Raw genomic sequence first — 16858 nt, forward strand, 5'->3', positions numbered from 1 at the left:
CGCTACAAAGAAGTCTCGCTTCCCATCGGTCAAAAGGGCCATGCTGAATAAAGTGTCAAAATCAGAAATGCAGGACAGGCCATGGAGAAACGGGAGCCTGGCTACGCTGATGGGAGGGATGTAAATTGCCAACAGCCACTCTGGAGAAGCGTACGGTGTGTCCTGAAACATCTAAAAAACTCAGCTTAGAGAGCACAGGGCACTTCCACTCATGGGCGTATAAACTGGGAAAACTAAAAATCAGCAAGACACAGGCACCCCAAAGTTTAGGGCTGCTCTGTTGACAAGAACATCCACTTCGTTACACCTTAAATATCCCAGGAAAGAGAAAAATGGATAAAGAAGTTGTGGTCCTTATGTACAATGGAATATCACTCAGCCATGAAATCAACGTCATAAGGCTAGTAGCAGCATGATGAGTGGATTTAGGTACGACGATTCTAAGTGAAATAAGTCACACAGAAAAAGACACTTATCATAAGATATCACTTATAGAGGGAATGTAAAAACCGCTACCCTTGAACTGAATTACAAAACAGACCAGAGTCCCACGTTTAGAAAACACACTATGGCTGCTTAACGGGAAAGGTGAGGTGGGGTGATGCATAAAACAAGGGTTTCAAATTAGGTCAGATACCGTTCCATAAACCCAATATGTAATAGACAAGACCTACTCCTTGATCAGTGAATTGGACTCAACACACCCTATTCACCGCCCAAGAATATATCTGATTAGTAAGAAGCTTAAAACCTATGTTTTGATATCTCTCTGTAAGTGAGTCAAGTGGGTGTAAAGAGGCAGAAACACAGCAGTGAAAAGCAGCTAAACCCCATTATAAAAATCAATTACTTTTAAAAACCCGTGAAAAAAGACAGTGAAAGAGAGAGAAATTCTTACAAAATTCGTTCAGGGGCTGTGATGCCACCTGGATTGACCATATCTAGACCCACAGCTGATGGAGACATAAGGGTGGACACTCTTGGGGCTGAGAGGTTTGGTGAGGTTGGGTGAGGAAACGCAGACCCTTTAAAGTAATACTGCGTGGTTCCCATCCCATGGGTCCCAAATCTCCAGGTTCAAGGGCATCTTCCTACATCGAAAACATGCATGAGAAACGCAGAAGATGGTACACCGTGTGATCGGGAAAGGTTTCCAAAACGCACCTCATTTCTCATCTCCTTATGCTCGGGTTCGCCATTCCAGCCGCTTTAGTAGCAATCTCCCTCCTTGGAGAATCAGCACCTTTAACCTCCTGTTCCGCACAGGCTGCAATTTGTCCTGAGGATGAACGGGAAGAGTGGGAACCAATGAGAGACTAGCTCTAGGTGTTGGGACAGGCACAGGTCACTCTACTTCCCCATCAGGAAGAAGAATTAACCACAGGCTCAGCCTGCCGCCCGGGACCAGAATAGGGCCTGAAGCAATCCTGCGCTTTTGCGGCCAGCTCCCAAGAAAGCGAGTTGAAAAATGGAGCTCAGGGGCACTGCAATTCACAAACCTGCAGACTTATAAATGATAACTCTCGTCCACAAATATATTGAGGGAAGGCAACGAAGAGGATTGGAAAGCAAGGCAGAATTGCAGGAAACAGATTTCAGGAGGGAGATTCGAATCGCCTTTAAAGCACAGGAAAAGCGGCAAAACCTCGACAATGATGCCCTTGGCCAAAAAGGGCGTATGCGTTTTTTCCTGAATATATTCAGGAAAAAACGCATACGCCCTTTTTGGCCAACCAAGCAACCTGGAAAGGCAAATCAGCGCTACAAAGAAGTCTCGCTTCCCATCGGTCAAAAGGGCCATGCTGAATAAAGTGTCAAAACCAGAAATGCAGGACAGGCCATGGAGAAACGGGAGCCTGGCTACGCTGATGGGAGGGATGTAAATTGCCAACAGCCACTCTGGAGAAGTGTACGGTGTGTCCTGAAACATCTAAAAAACTCAGCTTAGAGAGCACAGGGCACTTCCACTCATGGGCGTATAAATTGGGAAAACTAAAAATCAGCAAGACACAGGCACCCCAAAGTTTAGGGCTGCTCTGTTGACAAGAACCTCCACTTCGTTACACCTTAAATATCCCAGGAAAGAGAAAAATGGATCAAGAAGTTGTGGTCCTTATGTACAATGGAATATCACTCAGCCATGAAATCAACGTCATAAGGCTAGTAGCAGCATGATGAGTGGATTTAGGTACGACGATTCTAAGTGAAATAAGTCACACAGAAAAAGACACTTATCATAAGATATCACTTATAGAGGGAATGTAAAAACCGCTACCCTTGAACTGAATTACAAAACAGACCAGAGTCCCACGTTTAGAAAACACACTATGGCTGCTTAACGGGAAAGGTGAGGTGGGGTGATGCATAAAACAAGGGTTTCAAATTAGGTCAGATACCGTTCCATAAACCCAATATGTAATAGACAAGACCTACTCCTTGATCAGTGAATTGGACTCAACACCCCCTATTCACCGCCCAAGAATATATCTGACTAGTAAGAATCTTAAAACCTATGTTTTGATATCTCTCTGTAAGTGAGTCAAGTGGGTGTAAAGCGGCAGAAACACAGCAGTGAAAAGCAGCTAAACCCCATTATAAAAATCAATTACTTTTAAAAACCCGTGAAACAAAGACAGTGAAAGAGAGAGAAATTCTTACAAAATTCGTTCAGGGGCTGTGATGCCACCTGGATTGACCATATCTAGACCCACAGCTGATTGAGACATACGGGTGGACACTCTTGGGGCTGAGAGGTTTGGTGAGGTTGGGTGAGGAAACGCAGACCCTTTAAAGAAATACTGCGTGATATCCATCCCATGGGTCCCAAATCTCCAGGTTCAAGGGCATCTTCCTACATCGAAAACATGCATGAGAAACCCAGAAGATGGTACACCGTGTGATCGGGAAAGGTTTCCAAAACGCACCTCATTTCTCATCTCCTTATGCTCGGGTTCGCCATTCCAGCCGCTTTAGTAGCAATCTCCCTCCTTGGAGAATCAGCACCTTTAACCTCCTGTTCCGTACAGGTTGCAATTTGTCCTGAGGATGAACGGGAAGAGTGGGAACCAATGAGAGACTAGCTCTAGGTGTTGGGACAGGCACAGGTCACTCTACTTCCCCATCAGGAAGAAGAATTAACCACAGGCTCAGCCTGCCGCCCGGGACCAGAATAGGGCCTGAAGCAATCCTGCGCTTTTGCGGCCAGCTCCCAAGAAAGCGAGTTGAAAAATGGAGCTCAGGGGCACTGCAATTCACAAACCTGCAGACTTATAAATGATAACTCTCGTCCACAAATATATTGAGGGAAGGCAACGAAGAGGATTGGAAAGCAAGGCAGAATTGCAGGAAACAGATTTCAGGAGGGAGATTCGAATCGCCTTTAAAGCACAGGAAAAGCGGCAAAACCTCGACAATGATGCCCTTGGCCAAAAAGGGCGTATGCGTTTTTTCCTGAATATATTCAGGAAAAAACGCATACGCCCTTTTTGGCCAACCAAGCAACCTGGAAAGGCAAATCAGCGCTACAAAGAAGTCTCGCTTCCCATCGGTCAAAAGGGCCATGCTGAATAAAGTGTCAAAACCAGAAATGCAGGACAGGCCATGGAGAAACGGGAGCCTGGCTACGCTGATGGGAGGGATGTAAATTGCCAACAGCCACTCTGGAGAAGTGTACGGTGTGTCCTGAAACATCTAAAAAACTCAGCTTAGAGAGCACAGGGCACTTCCACTCATGGGCGTATAAATTGGGAAAACTAAAAATCAGCAAGACACAGGCACCCCAAAGTTTACGGCTGCTCTGTTGACAAGAACCTCCACTTCGTTACACCTTAAATATCCCAGGAAAGAGAAAAATGGATAAAGAAGTTGTGGTCCTTATGTACAATGGAATATCACTCAGCCATGAAATCAACGTCATAAGGCTAGTAGCAGCATGATGAGTGGATTTAGGTACGACGATTCTAAGTGAAATAAGTCACACAGAAAAAGACACTTATCGTAAGATATCACTTATAGAGGGAATGTAAAAACCGCTACCCTTGAACTGAATTACAAAACAGAACAGAGTCCCACGTTTAGAAAACACACTATGGCTGCTTAAGGGGAAAGGTGAGGTGGGGTGATGCATAAAACAAGGGTTTCAAATTAGGTCAGATACCGTTCCATAAACCCAATATGTAATAGACAAGACCTACTCCTTGATCAGTGAATTGGACTCAACACCCCCTACTCACCGCCCAAGAATATATCTGACTAGTAAGAATCTTAAAACCTATGTTTTGATATCTCTCTGTAAGTGAGTCAAGTGGGTGTAAAGCGGCAGAAACACAGCAGTGAAAAGCAGCTAAACCCCATTATAAAAATCAATTATTTTAAAAACCCGTGAAACAAAGACAGTGAAAGAGAGAGAAATTCTTACAAAATTCGTTCAGGGGCTGTGATGCCACCTGGATTGACCATATCTAGACCCACAGCTGATTGAGACATAAGGGTGGACACTCTTGGGGCTGAGAGGTTTGGTGACGTTGGGTGAGGAAACACAGACCCTTTAAAGTAATACTGCATGGTACCCATCCCATGGGTCCCAAATCTCCAGGTTCAAGGGCATCTTCCTACATCAAAAACATGCATGAGAAACCCAGAAGATGGTACACCGTGTGATCGGGAAAGGTTTCCAAAACGCACCTCTTTTCTCATCTCCTTGTGCTCGGGTTCGCCATTCCAGCCGCTTTACTAGCAATCTCCCTCCTTGGAGAATCAGCACCTTTAACCTCCTGTTCCGTACAGGTTGCAATTTGTCCTGAGGATGAACGGGAAGAGGGGTAACCAATGAGAGACTAGCTCTAGGTATCGGGACAGGCACAGGTCACTCTATTTTCCCATCAGGAAGAAGAATTAACCACAGGCTCAGCCTGCCGCCCGGGACCAGAATAGGGCCTGAAGCAATCTTGCGCTTTTGCGGCCAGCTCCCAAGAAAGTGAGTTGAAAAATGGAGCTCAGGGGCACTGCAATTCACAAACCTGCAGACTTATAAATGATAACTCTCGTCCACAAATATATTGAGGGAAGGTAACGAAGAGGAATGGAAAGCAAGGCAGAATTGCAGGAAACAGATTTCAGGAGGGAGATTCGAATCGCCTTTAAAGCACAGGAAAAGCGGCAAAACCTCGACAATGATGCCCTTGGCCAAAAAGGGCGTATGCGTTTTTTCCTGAATATATTCAGGAAAAAACGCATACGCCCTTTTTGGCCAACCAAGCAACCTGGAAAGGCAAATCAGCGCTACAAAGAAGTCTCGCTTCCCATCGGTCAAAAGGGCCATGCTGAATAAAGTGTCCAAACCAGAAATGCAGGACAGGCCATGGAGAAACGGGAGCCTGGCTACGCTGATGGGCGGGATGTAAATTGCCAACAGCCACTCTGGAGAAGTGTACGGTGTGTCCTGAAACCTCTAAAAAACTCAGCTTAGAGAGCAAAGGGCACTTCCACTCATGGGCGTATAAATTGGGAAAACTAAAAATCAGCAAGACACAGGCACCCCAAAGTTTAGGGCTGCTCTGTTGACAAGAACCTCCACTTCGTTACACCTTAAATATCCCAGGAAAGAGAAAAATGGATAAAGACGTTGTGGTCCTTATGTACAATGGAATATCACTCAGCCATGAAACCAACGTCATAAGGCTAGTAGCAGCATGATGAGTGGATTTAGGTATGACGATTCTAAGTGAAATAAGTCATACAGAAAAAGACACTTATCATAGGATATCACTTATAGAGGGAATGTAAAAACCGCTACCCTTGAACTGAATTACAAAACAGAACAGAGTCCCACGTTTAGAAAACACACTATGGCTGCTTCACGGGAAAGGTGAGGTGGGGTGATGCATAAAACAAGGGTTTCAAATTAGGTCAGATACCGTTCCATAAACCCAATATGTAATAGACAAGACCTACTCCTTGATCAGTGAATTGGACTCAACACCCCCTATTCACCGCCCAAGAATATATCTGACTAGTAAGAATCTTAAAACCTATGTTTTGATATCTCTCTGTAAGTGAGTCAAGTGGGTGTAAAGCGGCAGAAACACAGCAGAGGAAAGCAGCTAAACCCCATTATAAAAATCAATTACTTTTAAAAACCCGTGAAACAAAGACAGTGAAAGAGAGAGAAATTCTTACAAAATTCGTTCAGGGGCTGTGATGCCACCTGGATTGACCATATCTAGACCCACAGCTGATTGAGACATAAGGGTGGACACTCTTGGGGCTGAGAGGTTTGGTGAGGTTGGGTGAGGATACACAGACCCTTTAAAGTAATACTGCATGGTACCCATCCCATGGGTCCCAAATCTCCAGGTTCAAGGGCATCTTCCTACATCAAAAACATGCATGAGAAACCCAGAAGATGGTACACCGTGTGATCGGGAAAGGTTTCCAAAACGCACCTCTTTTCTCATCTCCTTGTGCTCGGGTTCGCCATTCCAGCCGCTTTACTAGCAATCTCCCTCCTTGGAGAATCAGCACCTTTAACCTCCTGTTCCGTACAGGTTGCAATTTGTCCTGAGGATGAACGGGAAGAGGGGTAACCAATGAGAGACTAGCTCTAGGTATCGGGACAGGCACAGGTCACTCTATTTTCCCATCAGGAAGAAGAATTAACCACAGGCTCAGCCTGCCGCCCGGGACCAGAATAGGGCCTGAAGCAATCTTGCGCTTTTGCGGCCAGCTCCCAAGAAAGTGAGTTGAAAAATGGAGCTCAGGGGCACTGCAATTCACAAACCTGCAGACTTATAAATGATAACTCTCGTCCACAAATATATTGAGGGAAGGTAACGAAGAGGAATGGAAAGCAAGGCAGAATTGCAGGAAACAGATTTCAGGAGGGAGATTCGAATCGCCTTTAAAGCACAGGAAAAGCGGCAAAACCTCGACAATGAAGCCCTTGGCCAAAAAGGGCGTATGCGTTTTTTCCTGAATATATTCAGGAAAAAACGCATACGCCCTTTTTGGCCAACCAAGCAACCTGGAAAGGCAAATCAGCGCTACAAAGAAGTCTCGCTTCCCATCGGTCAAAAGGGCCATGCTGAATAAAGTGTCAAAACCAGAAATGCAGGACAGGCCATGGAGAAACGGGAGCCTGGCTACGCTGATGGGCGGGATGTAAATTGCCAACAGCCACTCTGGAGAAGTGTACGGTGTGTCCTGAAACCTCTAAAAAACTCAGCTTAGAGAGCAAAGGGCACTTCCACTCATGGGCGTATAAATTGGGAAAACTAAAAATCAGCAAGACACAGGCACCCCAAAGTTTAGGGCTGCTCTGTTGACAAGAACCTCCACTTCGTTACACCTTAAATATCCCAGGAAAGAGAAAAATGGATAAAGACGTTGTGGTCCTTATGTACAATGGAATATCACTCAGCCATGAAACCAACGTCATAAGGCTAGTAGCAGCATGATGAGTGGATTTAGGTATGACGATTCTAAGTGAAATAAGTCATACAGAAAAAGACACTTATCATAGGATATCACTTATAGAGGGAATGTAAAAACCGCTACCCTTGAACTGAATTACAAAACAGAACAGAGTCCCACGTTTAGAAAACACACTATGGCTGCTTCACGGGAAAGGTGAGGTGGGGTGATGCATAAAACAAGGGTTTCAAATTAGGTCAGATACCGTTCCATAAACCCAATATGTAATAGACAAGACCTACTCCTTGATCAGTGAATTGGACTCAACACCCCCTATTCACCGCCCAAGAATATATCTGACTAGTAAGAATCTTAAAACCTATGTTTTGATATCTCTCTGTAAGTGAGTCAAGTGGGTGTAAAGCGGCAGAAACACAGCAGAGGAAAGCAGCTAAACCCCATTATAAAAATCAATTACTTTTAAAAACCCGTGAAACAAAGACAGTGAAAGAGAGAGAAATTCTTACAAAATTCGTTCAGGGGCTGTGATGCCACCTGGATTGACCATATCTAGACCCACAGCTGATTGAGACATAAGGGTGGACACTCTTGGGGCTGAGAGGTTTGGTGAGGTTGGGTGAGGATACACAGACCCTTTAAAGTAATACTGCATGGTACCCATCCCATGGGTCCCAAATCTCCAGGTTCAAGGGCATCTTCCTACATCAAAAACATGCATGAGAAACCCAGAAGATGGTACACCGTGTGATCGGGAAAGGTTTCCAAAACGCACCTCTTTTCTCATCTCCTTGTGCTCGGGTTCGCCATTCCAGCCGCTTTACTAGCAATCTCCCTCCTTGGAGAATCAGCACCTTTAACCTCCTGTTCCGTACAGGTTGCAATTTGTCCTGAGGATGAACGGGAAGAGGGGTAACCAATGAGAGACTAGCTCTAGGTATCGGGACAGGCACAGGTCACTCTATTTTCCCATCAGGAAGAAGAATTAACCACAGGCTCAGCCTGCCGCCCGGGACCAGAATAGGGCCTGAAGCAATCCTGCGCTTTTGCGGCCAGCTCCCAAGAAAGTGAGTTGAAAAATGGAGCTCAGGGGCACTGCAATTCACAAACCTGCAGACTTATAAATGATAACTCTCGTCCACAAATATATTGAGGGAAGGTAACGAAGAGGAATGGAAAGCAAGGCAGAATTGCAGGAAACAGATTTCAGGAGGGAGATTCGAATCGCCTTTAAAGCACAGGAAAAGCGGCAAAACTTCGACAATGAAGCCCTTGGCCAAAAAGGGCGTATGCGTTTTTTCCTGAATATATTCAGGAAAAAACGCATACGCCCTTTTTGGCCAACCAAGCAACCTGGAAAGGCAAATCAGCGCTACAAAGAAGTCTCGCTTCCCATCGGTCAAAAGGGCCATGCTGAATAAAGTGTCAAAACCAGAAATGCAGGACAGGCCATGGAGAAACGGGAGCCTGGCTACGCTGATGGGCGGGATGTAAATTGCCAACAGCCACTCTGGAGAAGTGTACGGTGTGTCCTGAAACCTCTACAAAACTCAGCTTAGAGAGCATAGGGCACTTCCACTCATGGGCGTATAAATTGGGAAAACTAAAAATCAGCAAGACACAGGCACCCCAAAGTTTAGGGCTGCTCTGTTGACAAGAACCTCCACTTCGTTACACCTTAAATATCCCAGGAAAGAGAAAAATGGATAAAGACGTTGTGGTCCTTATGTACAATGGAATATCACTCAGCCATGAAACCAACGTCATAAGGCTAGTAGCAGCATGATGAGTGGATTTAGGTATGACGATTCTAAGTGAAATAAGTCATACAGAAAAAGACACTTATCATAGGATATCACTTATAGAGGGAATGTAAAAACCGCTACCCTTGAACTGAATTACAAAAGAGAACAGAGTCCCACGTTTAGAAAACACACTATGGCTGCTTCACGGGAAAGGTGAGGTGGGGTGATGCATAAAACACGGGTTTCAAATTAGGTCAGATACCGTTCCATAAACCCAATATGTAATAGACAAGACCTACTCCTTGATCAGTGAATTGGACTCAACACCCCCTATTCACCGCCCAAGAATATATCTGACTAGTAAGAATCTTAAAACCTATGTTTTGATATCTCTCTGTAAGTGACTCAAGTGGGTGTAAAGCGGCAGAAACACAGCAGAGGAAAGCAGCTATGCCACATTATAAAAATCAATTACTTTTAAAAACCCGTGAAACAAAGACAGTGAAAGAGAGAGAAATTCTTACAAAATTCGTTCAGGGGCTGTGATGCCACCTGGATTGACCATATCTAGACCCACAGCTGATTGAGACATAAGGGTGGACACTCTTGGGGCTGAGAGGTTTGGTGAGGTTGGGTGAGGAAACACAGACCCTTTAAAGTAATACTGCATGGTACCCATCCCATGGGTCCCAAATCTCCAGGTTCAAGGGCATCTTCCTACATCAAAAACATGCATGAGAAACCCAGAAGATGGTACACCGTGTGATCGGGAAAGGTTTCCAAAACGCACCTCTTTTCTCATCTCCTTGTGCTCGGGTTCGCCATTCCAGCCGCTTTACTAGCAATCTCCCTCCTTGGAGAATCAGCACCTTTAACCTCCTGTTCCGTACAGGTTGCAATTTGTCCTGAGGATGAACGGGAAGAGGGGTAACCAATGAGAGACTAGCTCTAGGTATCGGGACAGGCACAGGTCACTCTATTTTCCCATCAGGAAGAAGAATTAACCACAGGCTCAGCCTGCCGCCCGGGACCAGAATAGGGCCTGAAGCAATCCTGCGCTTTTGCGGCCAGCTCCCAAGAAAGTGAGTTGAAAAATGGAGCTCAGGGGCACTGCAATTCACAAACCTGCAGACTTATAAATGATAACTCTCGTCCACAAATATATTGAGGGAAGGTAACGAAGAGGAATGGAAAGCAAGGCAGAATTGCAGGAAACAGATTTCAGGAGGGAGATTCGAATCGCCTTTAAAGCACAGGAAAAGCGGCAAAACCTCGACAATGAAGCCCTTGGCCAAAAAGGGCGTATGCGTTTTTTCCTGAATATATTCAGGAAAAAACGCATACGCCCTTTTTGGCCAACCAAGCAACCTGGAAAGGCAAATCAGCGCTACAAAGAAGTCTCGCTTCCCATCGGTCAAAAGGGCCATGCTGAATAAAGTGTCAAAACCAGAAATGCAGGACAGGCCATGGAGAAACGGGAGCCTGGCTACGCTGATGGGCGGGATGTAAATTGCCAACAGCCACTCTGGAGAAGTATACGGTGTGTCCTGAAACCTCCAAAAAACTCAGCTTAGAGAACATAGGGCACTTCCACTCATGGGCGTATAAATTGGGAAAACTAAAAATCAGCAAGACACAGGCACCCCAAAGTTTAGGGCTGCTCTGTTGACAAGAACCTCCACTTCGTTACACCTTAAATATCCCAGGAAAGAGAAAAATGGATAAAGACGTTGTGGTCCTTATGTACAATGGAATATCACTCAGCCATGAAACCAACGTCATAAGGCTAGTAGCAGCATGATGAGTGCATTTAGGTATGACGATTCTAAGTGAAATAAGTCATACAGAAAAAGACACTTATCATAAGATATCACTTATAGAGGGAATGTAAAAACCGCTACCCTTGAACTGAATTACAAAACAGAACAGAGTCCCACGTTTAGAAAACACACTATGGCTGCTTCACGGGAAAGGTGAGGTGGGGTGATGCATAAAACAAGGGTTTCAAATTAGGTCAGATACCGTTCCATAAACCCAATATGTAATAGACAAGACCTACTCCTTGCTCAGTGAATTGGACTCAACACCCCCTATTCACCGCCCAAGAATATATCTGACTAGTAAGAATCTTAAAACCTATGTTTTGATATCTCTCTGTAAGTGAGTCAAGTGGGTGTAAAGCGGCAGAGACACAGCAGAGGAAAGCAGCTATACCACATTATAAAAATCAATTACTTTTAAAAACCCGTGAAACAAAGACAGTGAAAGAGAGAGAAATTCTTACAAAATTCGTTCAGGGGCTGTGATGCCACCTGGATTGACCATATCTAGACCCACAGCTGATTGAGACATAAGGGTGGACACTCTTGGGGCTGAGAGGTTTGGTGAGGTTGGGTGAGGAAACACAGACCCTTTAAAGTAATACTGCATGGTACCCATCCCATGGGTCCCAAATCTCCAGGTTCAAGGGCATCTTCCTACATCAAAAACATGCATGAGAAACCCAGAAGATGGTACACCGTGTGATCGGGAAAGGTTTCCAAAACGCACCTCTTTTCTCATCTCCTTGTGCTCGGGTTCGCCATTCCAGCCGCTTTACTAGCAATCTCCCTCCTTGGAGAATCAGCACCTTTAACCTCCTGTTCCGTACAGGTTGCAATTTGTCCTGAGGATGAACGGGAAGAGGGGTAACCAATGAGAGACTAGCTCTAGGTATCGGGACAGGCACAGGTCACTCTATTTTCCCATCAGGAAGAAGAATTAACCACAGGCTCAGCCTGCCGCCCGGGACCAGAATAGGGCCTGAAGCAATCCTGCGCTTTTGCGGCCAGCTCCCAAGAAAGCGAGTTGAAAAATGGAGCTCAGGGGCACTGCAATTCACAAACCTGCAGACTTATAAATGATAACTCTCGTCCACAAATATATTGAGGGAAGGTAACGAAGAGGAATGGAAAGCAAGGCAGAATTGCAGGAAACAGATTTCAGGAGGGAGATTCGAATCGCCTTTAAAGCACAGGAAAAGCGGCAAAACCTCGACAATGAAGCCCTTGGCCAAAAAGGGCGTATGCGTTTTTTCCTGAATATATTCAGGAAAAAACGCATACGCCCTTTTTGGCCAACCAAGCAACCTGGAAAGGCAAATCAGCGCTACAAAGAAGTCTCGCTTCCCATCGGTCAAAAGGGCCATGCTGAATAAAGTGTCAAAACCAGAAATGCAGGACAGGCCATGGAGAAACGGGAGCCTGGCTACGCTGATGGGCGGGATGTAAATTGCCAACAGCCACTCTGGAGAAGTGTACGGTGTGTCCTGAAACCTCTACAAAACTCAGCTTAGAGAGCATAGGGGACTTCCACTCATGGGCGTATAAATTGGGAAAACTAAAAATCAGCAAGACACAGGCACCCCAAAGTTTAGGGCTGCTCTGTTGACAAGAACCTCCACTTTGTTACACCTTAAATATCCCAGGAAAGAGAAAAATGGATAAAGACGTTGTGGTCCTTATGTACAATGGAATATCACTCAGCCATGAAACCAACGTCATAAGGCTAGTAGCAGCATGATGAGTGGATTTAGGTATGACGATTCTAAGTGAAATAAGTCATACAGAAAAAGACACTTATCATAGGATATCACTTATAGACGGAATGTAAAAACCGCTACCCTTGAACTGAATTACAAAACAGAACAGAGTCCCACGTTTAGAAAACACACTATGGCTGCTTCACGGGAAAGGTGAGGTGGGGTGATGCATAAAACAAGGGTTTCAAATTAGGTCAGATACCGTTCCATAAAGCCAATATGTAATAGACAAGACCTACTCCTTGCTCAGTGAATTGGACTCAACACCCCCTATTCACCGCCCAAGAATATATCTGACTAGTAAGAATCTTAAAACCTATGTTTTGATATCTCTCTGTAAGTGACTCAAGTGGGTGTAAAGCGGCAGAAACACAGCAGAGGAAAGCAGCTATACCACATTATAAAAATCAATTACTTTTAAAAACCCGTGAAACAAAGACAGTGAAAGAGAGAGAAATTCTTACAAAATTCGTTCAGGGGCTGTGATGCCACCTGGATTGACCATATCTAGACCCACAGCTGATTGAGACATAAGGGTGGACACTCTTGGGGCTGAGAGGTTTGGTGAGGTTGGGTGAGGAAACACAGACCCTTTAAAGTAATACTGCATGGTACCCATCCCATGGGTCCCAAATCTCCAGGTTCAAGGGCATCTTCCTACATCAAAAACATGCATGAGAAACCCAGAAGATTGTACACCGTGTGATCGGGAATGGTTTCCAAAACGCACCTCTTTTCTCATCTCCTTGTGCTCGGGTTCGCCATTCCAGCCGCTTTACTAGCAATCTCCCTCCTTGGAGAATCAGCACCTTTAACCTCCTGTTCCGTACAGGTTGCAATTTGTCCTGAGGATGAACGGGAAGAGGGGTAACCAATGAGAGACTAGCTCTAGGTATCGGGACAGGCACAGGTCACTCTATTTTCCCATCAGGAAGAAGAATTAACCACAGGCTCAGCCTGCCGCCCGGGACCAGAATAGGGCCTGAAGCAATCTTGCGCTTTTGCGGCCAGCTCCCAAGAAAGTGAGTTGAAAAATGGAGCTCAGGGGCACTGCAATTCACAAACCTGCAGACTTATAAATGATAACTCTCGTCCACAAATATATTGAGGGAAGGTAACGAAGAGGAATGGAAAGCAAGGCAGAATTGCAGGAAACAGATTTCAGGAGGGAGATTCGAATCGCCTTTAAAGCACAGGAAAAGCGGCAAAACCTCGACAATGAAGCCCTTGGCCAAAAAGGGCGTATGCGTTTTTTCCTGAATATATTCAGGAAAAAACGCATACGCCCTTTTTGGCCAACCAAGCAACCTGGAAAGGCAAATCAGCGCTACAAAGAAGTCTCGCTTCCCATCGGTCAAAAGGGCCATGCTGAATAAAGTGTCCAAACCAGAAATGCAGGACAGGCCATGGAGAAACGGGAGCCTGGCTACGCTGATGGGCGGGATGTAAATTGCCAACAGCCACTCTGGAGAAGTGTACGGTGTGTCCTGAAACCTCTAAAAAACTCAGCTTAGAGAGCAAAGGGCACTTCCACTCATGGGCGTATAAATTGGGAAAACTAAAAATCAGCAAGACACAGGCACCCCAAAGTTTAGGGCTGCTCTGTTGACAAGAACCTCCACTTCGTTACACCTTAAATATCCCAGGAAAGAGAAAAATGGATAAAGACGTTGTGGTCCTTATGTACAATGGAATATCACTCAGCCATGAAACCAACGTCATAAGGCTAGTAGCAGCATGATGAGTGGATTTAGGTATGACGATTCTAAGTGAAATAAGTCATACAGAAAAAGACACTTATCATAGGATATCACTTATAGAGGGAATGTAAAAACCGCTACCCTTGAACTGAATTACAAAACAGAACAGAGTCCCACGTTTAGAAAACACACTATGGCTGCTTCACGGGAAAGGTGAGGTGGGGTGATGCATAAAACAAGGGTTTCAAATTAGGTCAGATACCGTTCCATAAACCCAATATGTAATAGACAAGACCTACTCCTTGATCAGTGAATTGGACTCAACACCCCCTATTCACCGCCCAAGAATATATCTGACTAGTAAGAATCTTAAAACCTATGTATTGATATCTCTCTGTAAGTGACTCAAGTGGGTGTAAAGCGGCAGAAACACAGCAGAGGAAAGCAGCTAAACCACATTATAAAAATCAATTACTTTTAAAAACCCGTGAAACAAAGACAGTGAAAGAGAGAGAAATTCTTACAAAATTCGTTCAGGGGCTGTGATGCCACCTGGATTGACCATATCTAGACCCACAGCTGATTGAGACATAAGGGTGGACACTCTTGGGGCTGAGAGGTTTGGTGAGGTTGGGTGAGGAAACACAGACCCTTTAAAGTAATACTGCATGGTACCCATCCCATGGGTCCCAAATCTCCAGGTTCAAGGGCATCTTCCTACATCAAAAACATGCATGAGAAACCCAGAAGATGGTACACCGTGTGATCGGGAAAGGTTTCCAAAACGCACCTCTTTTCTCATCTCCTTGTGCTCGGGTTCGCCATTCCAGCCGCTTTACTAGCAATCTCCCTCCTTGGAGAATCAGCACCTTTAACCTCCTGTTCCGTACAGGTTGCAATTTGTCCTGAGGATGAACGAGAAGAGGGGTAACCAATGAGAGACTAGCTCTAGGTATCGGGACAGGCACAGGTCACTCTATTTTCCCATCAGGAAGAAGAATTAACCACAGGCTCAGCCTGCCGCCCGGGACCAGAATAGGGCCTGAAGCAATCTTGCGCTTTTGCGGCCAGCTCCCAAGAAAGTGAGTTGAAAAATGGAGCTCAGGGGCACTGCAATTCACAAACCTGCAGACTTATAAATGATAACTCTCGTCCACAAATATATTGAGGGAAGGTAACGAAGAGGAATGGAAAGCAAGGCAGAATTGCAGGAAACAGATTTCAGGAGGGAGATTCGAATCGCCTTTAAAGCACAGGAAAAGCGGCAAAACCTCGACAATGAAGCCCTTGGCCAAAAAGGGCGTATGCGTTTTTTCCTGAATATATTCAGGAAAAAACGCATACGCCCTTTTTGGCCAACCAAGCAACCTGGAAAGGCAAATCAGCGCGACAAAGAAGTCTCGCTTCCCATCGGTCAAAAGGGCCATGCTGAATAAAGTGTCCAAACCAGAAATGCAGGACAGGCCATGGAGAAACGGGAGCCTGGCTACGCTGATGGGCGGGATGTAAATTGCCAACAGCCACTCTGGAGAAGTGTACGGTGTGTCCTGAAACCTCTAAAAAACTCAGCTTAGAGAGCACAGGGCACTTCCACTCATGGGCGTATAAATTGGGAAAACTAAAAATCAGCAAGACACAGGCACCCCAAAGTTTAGGGCTGCTCTGTTGACAAGAACCTCCACTTCGTTACACCTTAAATATCCCAGGAAAGAGAAAAATGGATAAAGACGTTGTGGTCCTTATGTACAATGGAATATCACTCAGCCATGAAACCAACGTCATAAGGCTAGTAGCAGCATGATGAGTGGATTTAGGTATGACGATTCTAAGTGAAATAAGTCATACAGAAAAAGACACTTATCATAGGATATCACTTATAGAGGGAATGTAAAAACCGCTACCCTTGAACTGAATTACAAAACAGAACAGAGTCCCACGTTTAGAAAACACACTATGGCTGCTTCACGGGAAAGGTGAGGTGGGGTGATGCATAAAACAAGGGTTTCAAATTAGGTCAGATACCGTTCCATAAACCCAATATGTAATAGACAAGACCTACTCCTTGATCAGTGAATTGGACTCAACACCCCCTATTCACCGCCCAAGAATATATCTGACTAGTAAGAATCTTAAAACCTATGTATTGATATCTCTCTGTAAGTGACTCAAGTGGGTGTAAAGCGGCAGAAACACAGCAGAGGAAAGCAGATATACCACATTATAAAAATCAATTACTTTTAAAAACCCGTGAAACAAAGACAGTGAAAGAGAGAGAAATTCTTACAAAATTCGTTCAGGGGCTGTGATGCCACCTGGATTGACCATATCTAGACCCACAGCTGATTGAGACATAAGGGTGGACACTCTTGGGGCTGAGAGGTTTGGTGAGGTTGGGTGAGGAAACA

This window comes from Balaenoptera physalus (assembly GCF_965194825.1).
Source record: "Balaenoptera physalus genome assembly, chromosome: 9".
Lineage (NCBI taxonomy): Eukaryota > Metazoa > Chordata > Mammalia > Artiodactyla > Balaenopteridae > Balaenoptera > Balaenoptera physalus.